The following is a 19,603-nucleotide window of genomic DNA, read 5'->3' as shown; positions in this document are numbered from 1 at the left end:
TAACATAGTCTAAGCAAACATTGTCAAAATATTGAACTCCCGGCCCCGTTAGGCTGACGCCATATGAGCCTTAATAAAATATATATTTTGGATAAAAAAAATAAAAAAAAACTGAAGATCAAATTCAAAAATCAAAACAGAGAAATCATTCTGCATGTACACACCTACAAAATAAAAGTTGTTCAGGTTTTGTTAATGTACGTTTAAAAGAAATATGTCAAATTTACATTGATTAAATTTTAATCGTTCCACCCTTTATTCAAATGAACTGCCTGACCGTCTTACCTGCCATTCGTGCTATAGAATATAATTCTTGATTTTATGAATTTTCATGAACGAAATCCTATTTGATTTCTTTCACTAAATTGTACGGATACTGATGTTGAATTTATTTTAGAAACTGCTTTAAAACTGAATAAAATATCTCATTGGAATTAATAGAGACCAGATTGGTTCTAATTCGCAAATGTTATTCTCGAATTCCAGGTGAAAGTCACGATAGACAATCAATCGATCACTTACCTTTGCGGAAACCCAAGTTGTTCGTCCTGATTCGGAAAACATTATAACGTTGCTGAAACATGAACTTATCTCTATTATAGTTATTATAGAATTGCAATGAATGTTTATTAATTGTGACCGATTACTGGCTTGTTCCTGAAACATTTTGTAGACACACACCTTTTGCCATACAGGAAAATTCTGCAACAGATTGAAATTATTCTTATTCGATATGGCTCACTTTCACTATCACATTTATCAAAATTCTAACAAATGTTAATAAAGTGCTAAACGAAATACAGGGCATCAGCTCTTGATTAATGAGCACTTGAACGAAAGAAATATTTCATAAATATGGATACCACAGCTGTGCTGTGGAGACACCGTTGTCCGCAAAACGATGTGATGTTTATTTGACTTGTTGAGATTTCAAGAAGACGGGGAAAGAGTCGCATGAAGGATGCTGGATGGTTCCGTGATTCATATATAGGACTAGAGCGAGTAGGAGAAGGGCTCTTTCTTTCGTACTTGATTATTCCGCGAGTGTAGCAAAGATACGTTTTGATTACTATGGTTAGTGGGGGGAAATGGAGAAGATTTGGAAAGATTTAAAAACGTGTAGTTTTGATTGCTCATCCGCTTCCGCTGGAAGCTAGAAATAGGAGCAGACGGGTGCATTATGTGTCCCAACTTCACGGTGCCTGCAAACTGTGTGTGCAGTATTCATTTTTCATTTTTGATATGTTTTTATATACAATATATACTTCAAAGTTCATGGACAAATTCTCAATAAAATTAAAAAATAATATTTTAATGTCAATGTAAATGTTCAATCAGTAAATAATAATGAACAAATGCAATGACCGTTTCTGTAACATAATTGGCACTAGTGTTAACATCACAAGAGCACTTATAAAGAGCTTAAAAGCAAATCATGCTTCAACTCCTCAAGTGCGAAATAAGAAATTATGATGTCTATTGTCCGTTCATTCTGCTCACTGTCCATCGACTCTCAGTGTTTGCTTCCTTGGTTGTTCCAGAAGACATAGCTATAATCATCGTTGAGATCTTTATTAGTGAGAAGAGCCATTTTCGCCCAAACTTTGGAAAAGTTGAACAAAAAAAAAGTCTCCTTCGACAAAGAGTTGGCCCATCATGTAACATACATGATACCGGCACACCATTCGTGAGGGAGAGCGGAAAAAATTTTCGCGCCATCCCGTTACCTCATTTTCGACCGTGGTGAATAACAATGTGGTTATTTTTTCGCGGTTCGCCCCACATCGTACCAGCGTCTAGATATGCAAGTTGGGTTCTGTGCGGTAAGCTGGGAACTTAACGGAAAATACGTGATGAAAATTTCGATGGATTCTAATGCCTCTGAAACAGCGCTTAAGTCTTGTTTTCGGTGATCTATTAGTTAGAATGATGGTTGGCTGATAGAGCCACTAGAATCCTTGTCGACATAATGCATTTGCTCCTCCGGAAAGTTAGAGGGTGTCATTTTTGCATATAAATAGACTGGGTGATGTAATAATGATTATAAATAACGGGTTTTAAGACAATATGAGCAGATACTATTGCTAATTACGTAGCATAGGCATGGTATGGACTAAAGAGTGATATATACATTGTGTCAATGAAATGTTTTTTTTATTTTGGTGGTTTTATTCATGCAAATTGATTAGAAGTAGATAATTTTTTGATCGATTTTTGTAGGGACATTTTGTGCATTTCGACCACAATAACACATCGTCTAACAAAACAATATTAGATTCCTCTCAAAACATCAAAAGTATCATCATATAACAAAATATTGCTACAAACTTTCAAACAAATGTTTACACCGTCAGACGTCCATCTGATCCCTGATCTTCAAAACACCCTTCGTGGTAAATTGTTCAATTTTGAAGATGCCTCGAACAATAATGTTTTTGTAAACAAATCGATTCGGGAAACGTAGAAAAAACTACAACTCTAAATGTACGATATGAATCTTCCAAAGATAAACAACGAACGAATTTCAACATCTATCACAGAAGATCCCAACGATAATACTACTGATCAAAACAGAGACAAAATTTTAAAAAACAAATCATGAACCATGCTTATTCCATCTTAGACTGAATAGACTTGCCCTAGACATCATTACCTGTATTTGCAAGATACAGTATTCCTCGGCAGTGACAGTGAAAAGATTACATTCACACGAGCGACCTAAGATTGAGGGATAACAATTGGAGAGCTGAACTCAGTGGCACATTGTGTAGGTTTCAAGCTATTCTTATTAAGCGCTCATAAAATCTCTATGTAAGCAACACATCCACCTCGTGTACGACATAATGAAAGTGATGCTGTAAACGATGCTAATTATCATATTTCCTCTCAGTTCAAACAGCGCGTTATTTCGTTTAGCAATGGAGCTGTGTGTGTGTGTGTTCAGTTGAATCGTAAGAATCTATCGGAAATCATGGGAGTATCCAATCATGCCAATAATTTCTAAATATTTCGAAAACATTGATACTTGATTCATAATTGAGATTGACTATCCATTCAGATCTATCTATCCAACAGCTGCCATTTTTTGGAAGGTCTCTTTCATCCCACCGTAAAAATAGAAATGCAGCACAGCTTTCATACATTTGTTTATACACATAATTCATCATCGTTGTCAGCGCTCAATTACGCTTCATTAGGAGAAATCTTTTGTATGTCCGGCAAAATGTGTAAACAAATTGGGCCAATTTGCACCATCTACAGCACTGTGAGAGGGATACAATTTCATCTTTTCCGGATGTCTTACTGCATTTGGTCAGCTTTTTGTATCTTTTTACAGTGGCGATTGGGTCTATGCAGGGTAATCGAGTTTCATTGGAATTGTCACACCCCAAGCTTCACAGTATTCATACAAATAGTTCGAGATCATTGCTCTGAATCTTTCTCTATTAATGCTACTGTTATCATCTACATTCATGACTCTCATTTCAATTCTGTTGAAATCACTGAATTAAGATTTACGACAACTTTTACCGAAGTATTCTTCCCACATCTTCTCAGTGTTATACTGTTCTGAATCATATTTCGGACAACATCATATTTCGGACACTTTGTTCTAATATCTTGAAATGCTTAATGCACTGATGATATAACTATAAAATTGATGTCACAATTCCTTCTTTAGAGTAATCCCTTGGTTTCACTATCATTTCATATGAGAACTACATTTGAATTATAATATAATCGGCAAAAATCTATCAACACTACTCAATATCGTTTGTGTTTGACGTTTGCTTAGCGTGAGCAAGCAAACCCGTTCATAAATATTTAAATTTCTCCCGTGTTTCATCAGTTCTCATCACCGTTAACAGTTTACTGTGATTGCTTGGTAAGTGTTTCGCAGTTGACTATAAAATATAATCAAGTGTAATGTAATTTTCGTCCAAAAAATTACAAAATAAAGTGTCCGAAATTTGATTTAGTGTCCGAAGTTTGATTCTTATTCGCTTCATTTTTTTATCCCTTTTGTATAAACAAAAAATAATTTAGGCTCATTAGCATTTTAGCTGTAACAGGGCCGAATTTTTAATAGTGTACATGTCACATGTTTATCATAACTATAATTAGCACATTACACAAGTTGCCATTTTTCGGTGTTGGAGTATTTCCTTCTATACCATTGCATATGGTACACATTTGAACACTAGCCATTTAGGCGTAAGAGTTTTCCTTCTGTTCATCCATTATCCAGTTAGACCGGACAGCGTTGATTAATCATTGTTGAGTTATTTATAGAACAACAGCCCGATGTGTCTTGCAGAGCAGAGCAATTGTATGAATGAATCGATCTTATTTCGACCGTGGATCGATCTCCATCGCTGATGATTGTTGCGTGGACGTAGTTATTCTGTAACAACACAAAGATGGTCAATGAGGGCCCAGAGTTTTGAACTCACGATCGATCGCTTACTAAACGAATGCGCAACCAATGTGGCTACGGAGACCCCCCCTTCGCTTCATTTGGAAAGTATTTTATTCGATGATTTTTGTTTATGTTTTCCATCAAATAGGTACCAAAGTAGGAAGCTTAAAAGCATATTAAACTAGTTTATTAAAAATATCAACCAAATAATAACTGTGCATAACGTTTAGATCTGTTTTCTGCATCATATGCCTTAAGCGTCCGAAATATGATTCAGAACGATACTGTCGTGTTCCCGTTTAAGCATCGTTGAATTCCAGTGACCGTTTCTGCTAACTTTATTCTAGAGACTGACGTTCCATCGAATTAGTGGCATGCATCAGCCAAAGAGATATTTTAATTGCTCATTTTTCTCATTCTTATTAGCTGATACTCTTCCGGACAAATGGTGCCAATGTTTCCGAATTATGTTCCTTTTACTTCTAATGCATCCGGATAATCGTATAAGACATTTGGCAACGCTGATCGGAACAGAGACAGATTAGAGCTTTTTCTCATTTCGCTCTTATATTATTTTCCTCTCCTTATTTGTGGAGGAATGTTCTCACGTGTATGGGTAATCCAAGAATTCACTTGCATACAAAGCCAAAGCTTTACCATAGATCATGAGTAGATGAAACACAACGATTTTGTAATCGATTTATATTTACATATACCTATATTTCAATTGTTTCGCATTTCTTCTCTTGTCTTCATCTCATCTCCTACATTATCCCCCGCCTCTATACTACTGATAAATATTATATAAAAATTAATCGTCATATCTAAAAGGTTTCCTGATGTCATATTTACTGCTATATGATATTTTATTCTCTAAAGTGACTTTTCTTTATTTTCTGCAATCTTTTTACATGTAACTGAATCGTCTTCAACATTACCTTAGAACTTTTCAGGAAGCCCGTAATAATCTGACAATCTTCGGAGTTCTTCTGGAACTTCTTTTTCTAAGTGACGTTTAGTTCCTCCAGTGATTCCATGTTCATATAATCAACGTTACAATCAATTTATTCTCATGTAATAAATGTATACTGTAAACAATAAACTAAATATACACAGTTGGTGATATTCATCAATCTTATATTCATATTCATCAGAACTTGGAATGTATTTAAAAACAAATGAATTACCGTACTTGAACACAATCAGTCAATTAGTCAATTCTATTCCACTCAAAGTATAAATCTCTAATCAAAATCATTCTTGACAACACCAAATTCGATTGATTTTTCTCAAAGCAATTCCGGTGCATCGATAGTAATATCCTTCGGTCGTTCGAAAGTTGAAGATCGGCTTTCCGAAACATGAGCACTAGCTTCCTCCTATCCCAAACGATCTCGCTACTCTTTTACCACAGACCGTTTCCTACTCTTTCCTTCGTCGTTAATTGTTTCCGCTTCTACCTCCGCGCTCTTAGCCTCGTCTTCTTCATATGACCCTTTGGAGCCTTTGAACACTAACTGTGATCTAATAGCCACGTTAATAATCATCGCTCTCGGAACAAACTCATAAGCCGATACTGCCCTTACCTCAATCGATGGGACCGAATCGGAACTAATCAACTGAGTCTCAATCTGTTTCCTCATTTTAGTGTCCCACGATCTTATCATGGCCGATATTTTTCATTATTTTATCGTATGGCCGATAGGTTATACCTATCCCACAACTTCCTTGGCCGACGAACTCATTGTCGTCCCACGATTACATTTTGCATGGCCGATAGGTAATACCTGTCCCACGACTTTCATGGCTGATGAACTCATTTTCGTCCCACGATTACAATTCAATAATGTCCCACGTTTTCAAAATGGCCGACATTCTATTTAATGCATGACCGATAGGTGAAACCTATCCCACGACTCCCATGGCCGACGAATTCATTTTCGTCCCACGATTCCATTTTACATGACCGATAGGTTTTACCGATCCCACGACTTCCATGGCCGACGAACTCATTTTCGTCCCATGATTACATTTTGCATGGCCGATAGGTAATACCTGTCCCACGACTTTCATGGCTGATGAACTCATTTTCATCCCACCGATTACAATTCAATAATGTCCCATGTTTTCAAAATGGCCGGCATTCTATTTAATGCATGGCCGATAGGTATTACCGATCCCACGACTTCCATGGCCGACGAACTCATTTTCGTCCCATGATTACATTTTGCATGGCCGATAGGTAATACCTGTCCCACGACTTTCATGGCTGATGAACTCATTTTCATCCCACCGATTACAATTCAATAATGTCCCATGTTTTCAAAATGGCCGGCATTCTATTTAATGCATGGCCGATAGGTGAAACCTATCCCACGACTCCCATGGCCGACGAATTCATTTTCGTCCCACGATTACATTTTACATGGCCGATAGGTAACACCTATCCCACGACTTTCATGGCCGACGAACTCATTTTCGTCCCACGATTACATTTTGCATGGCCGACAGGTAATACCTATCCCACGACTTTCATGGCCGACGAACTCATTTTCGTCCCACGATTATAATTCACTGATGTCCCACGTTTCCAACATGGCCGACATTCTATTGAATGCATGGCCGATAGGTACAACCTATCCCACGTCTTACATGGCCGACGAATTAATTTTTCGTCTCACGTTTCCAGTAAAATTACATGTCCCACGATTCAACATGGCCGACATTTTCATTGTTCAATTGCATGGCCAATGGGTTTTACCAATCCCACGACTTCTAATGCCGACGAAAGAATGATCTTTCGTCCCACAATCATTTTGCAACTTTTTTCTTTTGCATTCCATTGATTTTTTCACTATACTCACATAAAATAAAACTACCGTCTGCGCCATTGTCGTGTTCCCGTTTAAGCATCGTTGAATTCCAGTGACCGTTTCTGCTAACTTTATTCTAGAGACTGACGTTCCATCGAATTAGTGGCATGCATCAGCCAAAGAGATATTTTAATTGCTCATTTTTCTCATTCTTATTAGCTGATACTCTTCCGGACAAATGGTGCCAATGTTTCCGAATTATGTTCCTTTTACTTCTAATGCATCCGGATAATCGTATAAGACATTTGGCAACGCTGATCGGAACAGAGACAGATTAGAGCTTTTTCTCATTTCGCTCTTATATTATTTTCCTCTCCTTATTTGTGGAGGAATGTTCTCACGTGTATGGGTAATCCAAGAATTCACTTGCATACAAAGCCAAAGCTTTACCATAGATCATGAGTAGATGAAACACAACGATTTTGTAATCGATTTATATTTACATATACCTATATTTCAATTGTTTCGCATTTCTTCTCTTGTCTTCATCTCATCTCCTACAGATACAAACCGGGAATTTGTAGTTTCAAAGATCTTCCCACTAAAAATTATTATTTTATTTATTTTTTCAACTACTTGGTACTACCGTTAATGGTCTTAATGTCAGTTTTGAGCGCCATCTGTCATTTATTTTGTTCACAGCGTCATTAAGAACAATGTTCAATTCCACGCCAACCGAACTGAAGCGAAAACATTTCGCGGCATGCAGAATTTGCAAACCACAACACAAACCACGTGCGCCCCTTCCACATTGCAACTATGAGCCAGCCATCACTAAAGCACGCTGTGCTCGACAGCATGAAAATGAACGCTTGTCGAGACACGGCATCAGTTTTGCCACATATACAGATTTTTCTGTAATGATACAGATTTTCGGCATGTTTTTTAACCAAAAATCTGTATATACAGATTACAGATTATTGGATATCCATGCAGTATAAAATCTGCAAGATTTTGTAACAAGATACACTAATTCTTAAATATTTGATCCCTTCATGCAACGATTACAATGCTCGATCAGACAATTCAAACAGTACTGAACTCAACTATTTTTGCTACTGTCAAATGTGTCAAATATAGTAGTGATAGATATCGTATTTTTTCGCAATATAAGGCGAACAAAACAAAAATTTGAAACCGTCTCGCTACACGCTACAACGCAGTTATCAAATCGAAATAATTATCATATGAAGGTTTCGTAATCGCCAAAGCTAATGTAATTTTCATGTGCTGTTGCTATGCACCCCCGAGATGGACAAACGAGCAGTCCCGCCAGATGCTAGACGCAATGATCGCGGAATTAGAGGTCGTTAGAGGTGTCTTCAACGCTTGGGCGGTGTAGTGGGGAAGAAGATGAATCCTGTTAAAAGGTGTATCCTGGGAGAGGGAGCTCACAAAAAGCTGAAAGTGACGCTATTCAATGAAGGTACCACCAGCACCTTCCGGAGAAATGGCCGCGAATCTATCATCGGCATCACCTTTTCCAGTTCGTCGTTAGTGGCGAGCACGGAGTGGAAAGTGTGCGAATCGTATACACATAGTGACCATCAGGCGATCCGGTATAGAATCGGTCAACGAAACCATGTGACAGTACGGAGGACAACAAGAGGTGAGCGAAAGGGGAAGACAAATGCTTTCGACAAGGACCTTTTCGTTGAAGTACTTCGTCTAATTAGCGAAGCTTCAAACTGGAACGCGGAAAACTTGACAAATTGTCTGGTGAGAGCATGCGTCATTACCATGTCGAGGAAAATAGGAATAAACGACGCCCAGTTTAATCAGGAGGATCAGAGGCCAGTGACGCCCGTCGAATCGTGTCCTGAGAAGCTGGAGGTCATTGTGGAGGGTTCATCCCCGAGGCATGGTCCAACGACTTGGCCATCCACACTGTACGGAGAGAATGCTGCTGAACGTTCACGAGTCTACAACGAGGAACTGGTAGCAGTGGCGAAAAGACTGCAGGTGAGAAAAACCTCCGGCTCCTACAGAATCCCCAATGTGGCCTTGAAAGCGAACATTTTCAGGATAGTGCTACAGAAATGTTGGGACGATGGTTACTTTCTTAAACAATGGAAGATATAGAAGTTAGTGTTGCTGTCGAAACCAGGAAAGCCCCCGGAAGTACCAACATCATATACGCCAATATGCCTGCTGGATACGCTCGGGAAATTCTTCCGGAAAAATGGCCGCAAATCTATCATCGGCGTCACCTTTTGCAGTCCGTCGTTGAGCCCTTGTAGAAGACGGCGAGTGCTCTAGACGGAATGAAACCAGTGGTATCCGGAAAACAGCGAGAGCAGAATCACTATTGAAGTGGCAGCAAGAATAGGACACGGCAGAGAACGGTAGACGGCGGCGGCACTATCGAACTGGTTGAACAGGAAGCACGGAGAGGTGATTTTTTACCCGACACAGCTCCTGTCTGGACATGGCTGCTTCAGGCAATATTTACATCGGTTCGGGCACGTAAGGTCGCAATGTCACTAATTCGAATACCGAATTCATCGATACCAGGAAAAGAGTGACCGACGGGATTGCCCCTTGAAGAACTCCATTCTCAGCGATTTTATATCCAGAGAGGCAATTCCCAAGTGCTACTTTGAAAATTCTACCGGTTTAAAAACTAGCAAGATATCATTCCTTCATTCTTCCCGCAAACCCCAGTTCGCAAGCGTTTTCAGAATATGGCGTCATCACACCTTGTCGTAAGTTTTAGTAATGTCCGAGAGTGCACAATTACTAACACGTAAGGGCTTGGAATGCTTATGATGCAAACATGATGTTTACAATATTTGTAAGTGCTAAAATCCAGAAAAGATCTGAATACGTGCCAAATAATCATCTGGTGATTGAATGAAAGTTAGCTCAAATGAGGGGCGCATTGACACCAATAGAAGGTGGATTTTATAATTCTTTAAAACATGTGAATCCGTAAAAATATGCTATAAAACTACTGTGAATCATGAAAAAGACAAGTTTATTCATATGTTTGGAAACATTCGAATACCTGATTTAACACAGGTGGGGTGAATTAAAGCATTTCAAATAGTGGACAAACCATGATCATATTTTTGACTGGACAAACCAAAATCATTTACCTTATTATATTAGGAAACAATGAACGGATTTGCGAAAATGCAATTACTCAGTATATGTCTTTGATCTTACTTAGAAATATCACATTTTAGAATGAATAAAAGCCATGAATAAATTAGTCCTTTTATACCCCATCAATAGCGGAAACATATTATTGAACATAATTCGTATCAACACAGCACTATGGATTGATTCATAATCGAAATAATACCTACAATTTTATTGTGTTTTTTCCAATATTCGTTGTTTGTAGACACAACTGCACGTCGTTAAGGTTTCTTCCCTACATCCACTTTTAATATTATACTTTTTCCCAGATATAAGAAAATTGAGACGAAAATCAGTGTATTCTTACCTATAAACGATATCCCCTCCGTGTTATGGAAGCTAGCTGGCAAACGAGACGGAGCAGTGTGGCAGATAAACAGACCAGAGAGACTGCAAACCCCACCTTAAAAGCTATGATGATGAGCGGTTGAAATTGCCAACGTGTGTCTGGAATATTTGATTAAGTGTTAGTTGTTCATATACGGCAAAATATTTCAAGTTGGACAAGCTAAACCCAGTCGAACCATCGTTGAGCTTCTTTTTATTTTTCTAAATGATGCGAGAATGAATGGCTCAGACCTTGTGAGAAGAGGTGTGAAACGATTTGTATATGTTTGAATTGTGGTGGAGATGAGTTCGCGGCGAACGTGATGTGTTATTTACTTCTTGTCATTTCAAGCAATGGAAGGAGGAGAGGGTCTGTTGTGACTGTTACTTTGGAATATTTCTAATAACTCTTTTGTACCAGTAGTAATTGGAAAATTGTCTTCAATTAAATTGAGAAGAAGTTCACAAGCGAGAAAAAAATGAAAAGTATGCGAAAGGTGGATGCACAAAGCCTACGAAGCTCTTGTTCGAACCTGCATACTATAATTTTCCAATTTTCGCTTCCCACAATTTTATTGGACGATAATGGACCGTGTAGACAAAATCAATTTGAAGCTAACAGGCCGTGAAACCAGCTTCAGCCCAGTCTCGTTCGTTATCTGATGTCGAGCTGCATGATAGTGGAGTGATTTGCCTGCATGCAGAACGAAGTGCCAATCGTTCGGGTAACACTCCAGATAAAGGTAATATGGTTCTAACGTTCTATTCTCTCCGATACTAAATTTATCGTTCCTATACTCATTCATATAAAAGAGACGTATCTACTTATCATAGAATTACATTATTCAAACAACAGCCTTGTTTTTTGTGTAACGCTTCACTCAGTAGTCGGTGTGATATTAGGCTGTCAAAAAAGTCCTGCGGTATTTCCGCGAGGTGTCGTTGTAAGCGCGTAGTTCTAATTGTATTCATTGTATCGAGTCATACTATAGCTTGTTGGAAAGGTATTTTTGCGCGCTATAATATAGTCCTTGACAGTGTTTTGTTTGGTTAAGTCGTTCGTGAGTTATAGTGTCGCAAATATGGAGCAAAATAAAGAGAAAATCCGACATATTTTACAGTACTACTATGACAAAGGCAAAAATGCATCTCAAGCTGCCAATAAAATTTGTGCAGTTTATGGATCCGATACAGTTGCCATTTCCACCGCACAACGATGGTTTCAACGTTTTCGTTATGGTGTAGAGGTCGTCGAAGATGCGCCACGCTCCGGAAGGCCTGTCGTCGAAAATTGCGACAAAATCGCTGAATTAGCCGAGAAAGACCGGCATAGTAGCAGCCGTAGCATCGGCCAAGAGCTGGGGATAAGTCATCAAACCGTTATTAACCATTTGAAGAAGCTTGGATTCACAAAGAAGCTCGATGTATGGGTACCACACACGTTGACGCAAAAAAACATCTTTGACCGTATCGACGCATGTGAATCGCTGCTGAATCGCAACAAAATCGACCCGTTTCTGAAGCGGATGGTGACTGGCGATGAAAAGTGGGTCACTTACAACAACGTGAAGCGCAAACGGTCGTGGTCGAAGCCCGCTGAAGCGGCTCAGACGGTGGCCAAGCCCTCATTAACGGCCAGGAAGGTTCTGCTGTGTGTTTGGTGGGATTGTCAAGGAATAATCTATTATGAGCTGCTTCCCTATGGCCAAACGCTCAATTCGGACCTGTACTGCCAACAACTGGACCGCTTGAAGGTAGCACTCATGAAGAAGAGGCCATCTTTGATAAACAGAGGCCGCATTGTCTTCCATCAGGACAACACCAGGCCACACACTTCTTTGGTGAGGCGCCAGAAGCTCCGGGAGCTCGAATGGGAGGTTCTTTTGCATCCGCCGTATAGTCCGGAACTTGCACCAAGTGACTACCACCTGTTTTTGTCCATGGCGAACGAGCTAGGTAGTCAGAAGTTAGCCACAAAAGAGGCCTGTGAAAATTGACTATCCGAGTTTTTTGCCAATAAGGAAACGAGCTTCTATAACAAGGGTATTATGTAGTTGGCATCTCGTTGGGAACAAGTCACCGAACAAAACGACGCATATTTGACTTAAAACAGATGATTGTAACTAATTTTATGAACAAATGAAAATTTAAAAAAAATACCGCAGGACATTTTTGACAGCCTAATACAAACCAAACTCTATCATAAACAAAATATTTCAAATTGAAGTTTTCGAAATAATCGAAGAAAAAAATTCTTGGGGACCAGGTAAACGTACTTGTACAAAGTAGACAAAAACTATTCTATTATTATTTCATATTTAAAACATTTACTGACTTATGTAAGATTTTCCGCGAACAAGGAGATTACGTATTTTACATACCACGCAGAATACCTTCCTTTGTGTTTGAGAATTTAACCAAAGTTATCAATGTTGGTGTTCGGAAAATATAATCTTTATTCTAACAAAGTCAAACAATGTCATTGACATTGTTTAGCAACATAAGTCAAGCCGTGATCTCCAGGATTTGCAAGGATTACAAATGCAGTGCTGATATTAACAACCCCAAGTGTAACCGTAACGTCGTACGTCGGTTAACATAAATAGAGAAAATACGTTTTCTGGGATGTATCCATCCGTTGGATGCTACAATGCGAATTTGTGAATCTTGTTTGGCAATGTTTTGGCACTATAGGTGTGTTCAAAAGAAAAAACGACGTATAGATGATAACACTAACCAAAATATTGAAGGTTCACAAGCCCCATCAAATGATCTGTGTATTTACACGGTTACTTGTCGATGGTTGAAGATTTTGAAGACTTTGCATGGACAATACCACTTCTGAAATATAACATTGAATAATAAGTAAGTTATATTGAGTTGTACGGTTACTGTTAGGAAGTAAAATCAATATAGGATAGGTGTGATAGTATTGGCAAGTGCATCAGCATTAGCACCATTCTCATAAGTACAATGGTATCAGTTTTGGCACACTCCAGTATACTGAGCCAAAACAGATGCATTTTCTAACTATTGCCAACACTACCACACGTATGAATTATAGAACCCCAGACCATTTGATGGAGCTTGTGAATCTTCAATTTTTTGGTTAGTTTTATTCTCATCTATATGTCGTTTTTTCTTTGGAACACACCTATTGTTCTAAATCACTACCAAACAAGTTTCACAAATTCGCATTTTATCATCCATCGAATGGGTATATCTCAGTAAACGTATTTCCTCTATTACTGTTAATGTTAACCGACGTAGTTTATTACGGTTACACTTGGAGTTGCTAACCCTTTCCCGGCGCTAGAACGCTCAGCAGAGTAGTGAAATCACTTGATGTGTGACGTATTAAATAATACGGGAGGGGGTTAATATCAGCACTGCATTTGCAATTGACTCATGTTGCTAAATAATGTCACACTTTGTTGAATTCTGATAACTATGCAGAAACGAAATAATGCATTTCCTTTCCGTCACTTTACATTTGCTGCCGGTCAATCGATTTTTTTTCAGTGTAGAATTTCAAAAAATATTTTTTTCAATATATTTTTTCTGAATTCTTTTTTCCTAAAACTCTTCCATAGATCACTTTTTTATAGGACTTACCATTTTCTAGTAAAAAAAAATTATAAAAAAATGATCAAAAATATTTAGCCCTTTCCAAATGTCAGTCTAGATAAATTTTCGGAAAACTAAGTATGCCAAGTTGCTTAGCAGAGCCATTTTATTCATCCTTCAGGTATCTATACGATCCATTTATTATATATACAGTGACTTACAGTGACTCTTAATAGATATATGTATAAATCTACAACATCTATTCGATACCAGACTGAGCGATCAAGAGATTTTTGGCAGACGGCTATTGCTTGAGAGCTGTCGTTGCTCTCTGAATTGAAATATATATTTGACTACAAAAACAAGATGAAAACTGTACTTTAGCATCCAAGGGTCACCATAAATCCATTTTTATCTGTTGTTGATTTTTTCTATAGCTGTACGGAAAAAAATCGAAAAATTTCAAGAAAAAATCTTGAAAAATTTTTTGTTAGGACTTTTTTGCCTTAAATATGTACAAGTTGAGATGTATGGAAGAGTTGTAGGGCACATATTTATCTACAATTTATCTACCATTTAATCAAAATCTGAGATGACTATTTTGAGAAAATCGAGTTTTAGTTTTTGAAACTGATTTTTTTACAGTGTAGAATTTCAAAAAAATATTTTTTCAGTATTTTTTTTTTGAAAAATGATTTTTTTTCCTAAAAATCTTCCATAGATCACTTTTTCGTAGAAGTTACCATTTTTTAGTAAAAATTTTTTATGAAAAATGATCAAAAATATTCATCTTTTCCCAAATATCATTCTAGATAAATTTTCGAAAACTAAGTATGCCAAGTTGCTTAATTAGGTAAGGTCTTCACGCTCAAAAAGTTTCTAATTGAGTTCTGAGAGGGTCATGCCAACATCTGGTCGAGTTGGCGCGAAATCCGTCTATTAGTGTCGTACTGGTCGGAATTAATTTCCCTTGAAAGAACATGTTTCATTGCATGTATCATGTAACTTTATGAAAGCTAAGATCTGTTTATTTTTTGTAAAATTTAGATATGTATTTACTGAAGAACGTGCTTTTATGTGTTTTAAATACACGATATATTTCATAATCCACCTCCATGTATATAACACGAGAATCACCTATAAGACTTTCCACAATAATTTTCGTACTCCTCCCACATTTATATAGTAATTTAGATTAAAATTTGGTTTGCTAACGTAAACGGTGCCGGCTCGCTTCATTCTTTTTACTATAGTTGTTTTGTCCGATGTATCGTAGCTACTCAGCATCTTTCCACGCAAATAATCTTTTATTTATACTGAATACCGTTTTCTATAATTCATAGTACCGTTCTCGCATATTTCTGAGTACCGTTATCTATAATACCATATTATCCAATGAACAGGTTCACTAGACATTAAACGGGTATGACTATTCTGATATCACAGTTTTATTAGATACTAGCTGACCCGGCAAACTTCGTCCCGCCCAAAATTTATTTTTCGTTATCACATCCACGTTTTCTTACTAAGCGCTGTTCATGGGTCCAATCGCAGAATTGTTCATCGATTGATCTTCTAATCTACCCTTTAAAATTACCTTTTACTATAAAATTCCTAGTACTTCTACCAAAACCCAACATTATAATATCAGATTATTTTCAGACACAATTCTCGTTCAAGATTTTTAACTACTTACAAATAACATGTTTCTCCGTTACGTTACATGCCAAATTTGGTTTTATTTGCTTGATTAATTCTCGAGTAATACAGAAATTTGTGTTTCATTTGTATGGCAGAACCAGCCCCGTCCCGGAGGAGTTTATTGCACCCTAAAACCTTCACATGCCAAATTTAATTTCATTTGTTTGATTAGTTCTCGGGTAATGCAGAAATTTATGTTTATGAAATTTATGCAGCCCCCCCTTAGAGAGGGGGGTGGAGTGTCTAACCACCATAGAATAATTTATTGCACCCTTAAACCTCCATATGCTTAATTTGGTTTCATTTGCTTGATTAATTCTCGAGTAATGCAGAAATTTGTGCTTCATTTGTATGGCAGCTCCCCCTAAGAGAGGGGGGAGGGGTATCTAACCACCATAGAATCATTTATTGAACCATGAAGACTCCACACGGCAAATTTCATTTCATTCGCTTGATTAATTCTAGAGAAATTTAGAAATTTGTGTTTCATTTGTATAGCGCAAATCTCGAATGGACTAACAACGCTTATTATGATGTAATTTTCGAACATGTGGGAATTCAATTTTCCGAATTTTCCGACCTTCCTTCAGGATTTTCCGAAAATTTTCCGACTATATTGATCTATGGGAAGAGACGAATACAACAAAATATAGGAGGCTAAAATCGGACCATAACTTCTTCGGGTTTTCCGCTTACCAACAGATTTTGCCTTATATTTTTATTTATATAGATATAAGATATGAAAATGCGTTATTTCGCCTGAAAATCCATTTCCACTTACGAACAAAGATCAATTTCGATAGCGCAATCATCGAATGGACTAACAACCCTTATTATGATGTAATTTTCGAACATTTGGAAATTAAATTTTCCGAATTTTCCGACCTTCCTTCAGAATTTTCCGAAAATTTTCCGATTTTTCTCTTCACTATATTGATCTACGGGAAGAGACGAATACAACAAAATACAGGAGGCTAAAATCGGACCATAACTTCTTCGGGTTTTCCGCTTACCAACAGATTTTGCCTTACATTTTTATTTATATAGATATATTACTTAACAAACCAAATAAATTAGTGTTAATTGGACTGTCCTCTCAATATCCGCAACCGGAACCCTTGCAGCCAAAATCTTGTAAACTGGCATAGAGTTCGACAAGTTTTTCTAGTGGGTCGATTTCAAGCATTTTTTTACGTAATCTTGGATATATTTCCTATCATCGTATGTAGATTTTTTTCGAAATGTTGATTTTTGACGAAATGGCGACATTTTTTGTAAAAAAAATGCGTTTTTGCCTCAAAAATAGAGACAAAAATATTCACTAAAACTTAATTTTTAAAAATATAAAAAAAATCTATGAACGACGACAAGAAATTTAGTGCAGAATCTGTGAAAAAATAATTCAACAAGATCGTTTCACCAGTTTGCAAAACATGGTTTCGCACATTTCACTTATTGGCTTGTAACTTCGGAACGCAGCCTCGAGCAAATCTGGGACAAAAACTACAGTAAAGAAGACATTCAGTGAACATCTTAAGCCAGAATTTTTATTTTTTATTTTTTCAAGTTCCCATAATGTACTACCCCCTTTAGATTCGTTTAGAAATAGAGTAAACTGATACATCGTTGCATTAAGTCTAAGATTATCATGATTCTTTGCGCAGAGCGTATTTTCACGTCACGAAATGAATGCCGATATTTGCAAGGTTCTCGCAAAATTTTTTTTTTGAAAACGGAATATATTGGAATTTACGTTCATATATTGTTGATACATCATGGAACAAAGGAAACCGCCAAAGTCGGGTGTTGTCTTGTCACGAAAGTATTAGGTGTACCGGTAGGTTTTTTCTGTTTTACAACAGATGGCGTAACTTGATTATTATTCCAGTGAATCAAATTTCCATACATTCGTTGGAAAGCTATTGTCATTGCGCGTCTTTCAGTATATGTCAAAAAGTTGAAGCGTAAACAACACAGTTTTCTGCCACTTCGAATATGTCGAATTTCGTACCAACGAGAGTGTTTTTGCGGGGAGTGTTACTTCATTACTTCAATTTGAAGAAAAAAGCTGCGGAAAGTCATCGCATTTTGGAAGTTTATGGCGACCATGCTCCAACTAAGCGAACGTGTCAGACATGGTTTGCACGGTTCAAAAGTGGTAACTTTCACTTGGAAGACGAAGAACGTTCCGGACCGCCAAAAAAGTTTGAAGATGAAGAATTGGAGGCTTTGCTCGATCAAGATCCGTCACAAACGCAACTAGAACTTGCAAATACACTTGGAGTAGCTCAGCACGTGCGAACAACGGCATAGAAGAAAGGTTTTTTTGCATCGAATCTTTACTGGCGATGAAAAGTGGCGACAATCTGAAACGTCGGGCAACGTATGGTTACCCCGGCCATGCATCAACATCGACGGCCGCGCGGAATATTCACGGCCAGAAGGTTATGCTGTCTATTTGGTGGGACCATCTGGGTGTGGTGTGCTATGAGCTGCTATAACATAATGAAACTATTACGGGGGACCTCTTCCTATGATAATTGATGCGTTTGAATCGTGCACTGAAGGAAAAATGGCCACAATACGAGCAAAGACACGATAAAGTTATTTTGCAGCACGACAATACTCGGCCGCGAGTCGCGAAACCAGTCGAAACATACTTGGAAACGCAGAAATGGGAGGTCCTATCCCACTCGCCGTATTCTCCAGGCATTGCTCCGTCCGATTACCTCTTTTTTCGATCGATGCAATATGGTCTGGTTGACCAGCACTTCTCCAATTTTAATGATGTCAAAAATTGGATCGATTCGTGGTTAGCCGACAAACTGGTCGATCATTTCCGTAAAGGGATCCGTGAATTTCCAGAAAGATGGGAAAAAGTTGTGACTAGAGATGAGCAATACTTTGAATATTAAATTTGTAACGATTTTTGCAGAATGAAGCATGAATTTAAAAAAAAAAACAAGAAACTTACCGGTACTCCTATTACTTTGGATTGCCCGATTTGGGTCAAATATGCACCGTTTTGTTATAAAATTTGTTACTATTCTAAAGGTAGCTTCATACTGTCTCTATCATAGAGGTCTTGGTTCTTATTGGCAAAAAAACTCTAGCAATATATTTTTACAATCTTCTCTTGATTCCAATTTTCTTATTTCTTAACTCTGGAAATTTTTCTATGCGAGGAAAAGATGGTAATCGCTTGGTGCCAGGTCCGGACTATATGGTGGATATCCTTAAAAATCCCAATCAAGCTCTCGGAAATGTGCGGCCTTGCGTTGTTAACACCCTGTAACTCACAACTAAATGGAGCAAACAAAAAACAGCAAATGTAAAGTGTAACCGTTAGTTATAGTCTTCTTATTTTTTTTTATTGATTGTTGAGTTTTTTTATAAATACTGTCACCTTTTTGTAATTTTTTTTAGTGGTGAATATTTTTTCTTAGGTAGGGAAGAAAACGAAATTGATACATGCATGTGAAATCTGGTGAGAATGGTGGCGAGTCGACACCTTAGCATGTGGTAAAGTTAACGTTGAACTATTCAAATACTTGAGAAGAAATTCGCCATC

The 19,603-nt window shown here is 37.6% G+C and overlaps 1 protein-coding gene across 1 annotated transcript in view; it reads left to right on the top strand.

Annotated features, from left to right (window-relative positions):
• LOC129773824 (basement membrane-specific heparan sulfate proteoglycan core protein-like) overlaps positions 1-19,603 on the top strand; it is a 69,512-nt gene that overhangs the window by 34,467 nt on the left and 15,442 nt on the right. The gene's annotated exons all lie outside the window — the stretch shown is intronic.

The sequence above is a fragment of the Toxorhynchites rutilus genome, chromosome 3 (assembly GCF_029784135.1).
Source record: "Toxorhynchites rutilus septentrionalis strain SRP chromosome 3, ASM2978413v1, whole genome shotgun sequence".
Lineage (NCBI taxonomy): Eukaryota > Metazoa > Arthropoda > Insecta > Diptera > Culicidae > Toxorhynchites > Toxorhynchites rutilus.
Note: the sequence above shows the minus strand (reverse complement) of the source record. Positions and strands in the feature narration are given on the sequence as shown.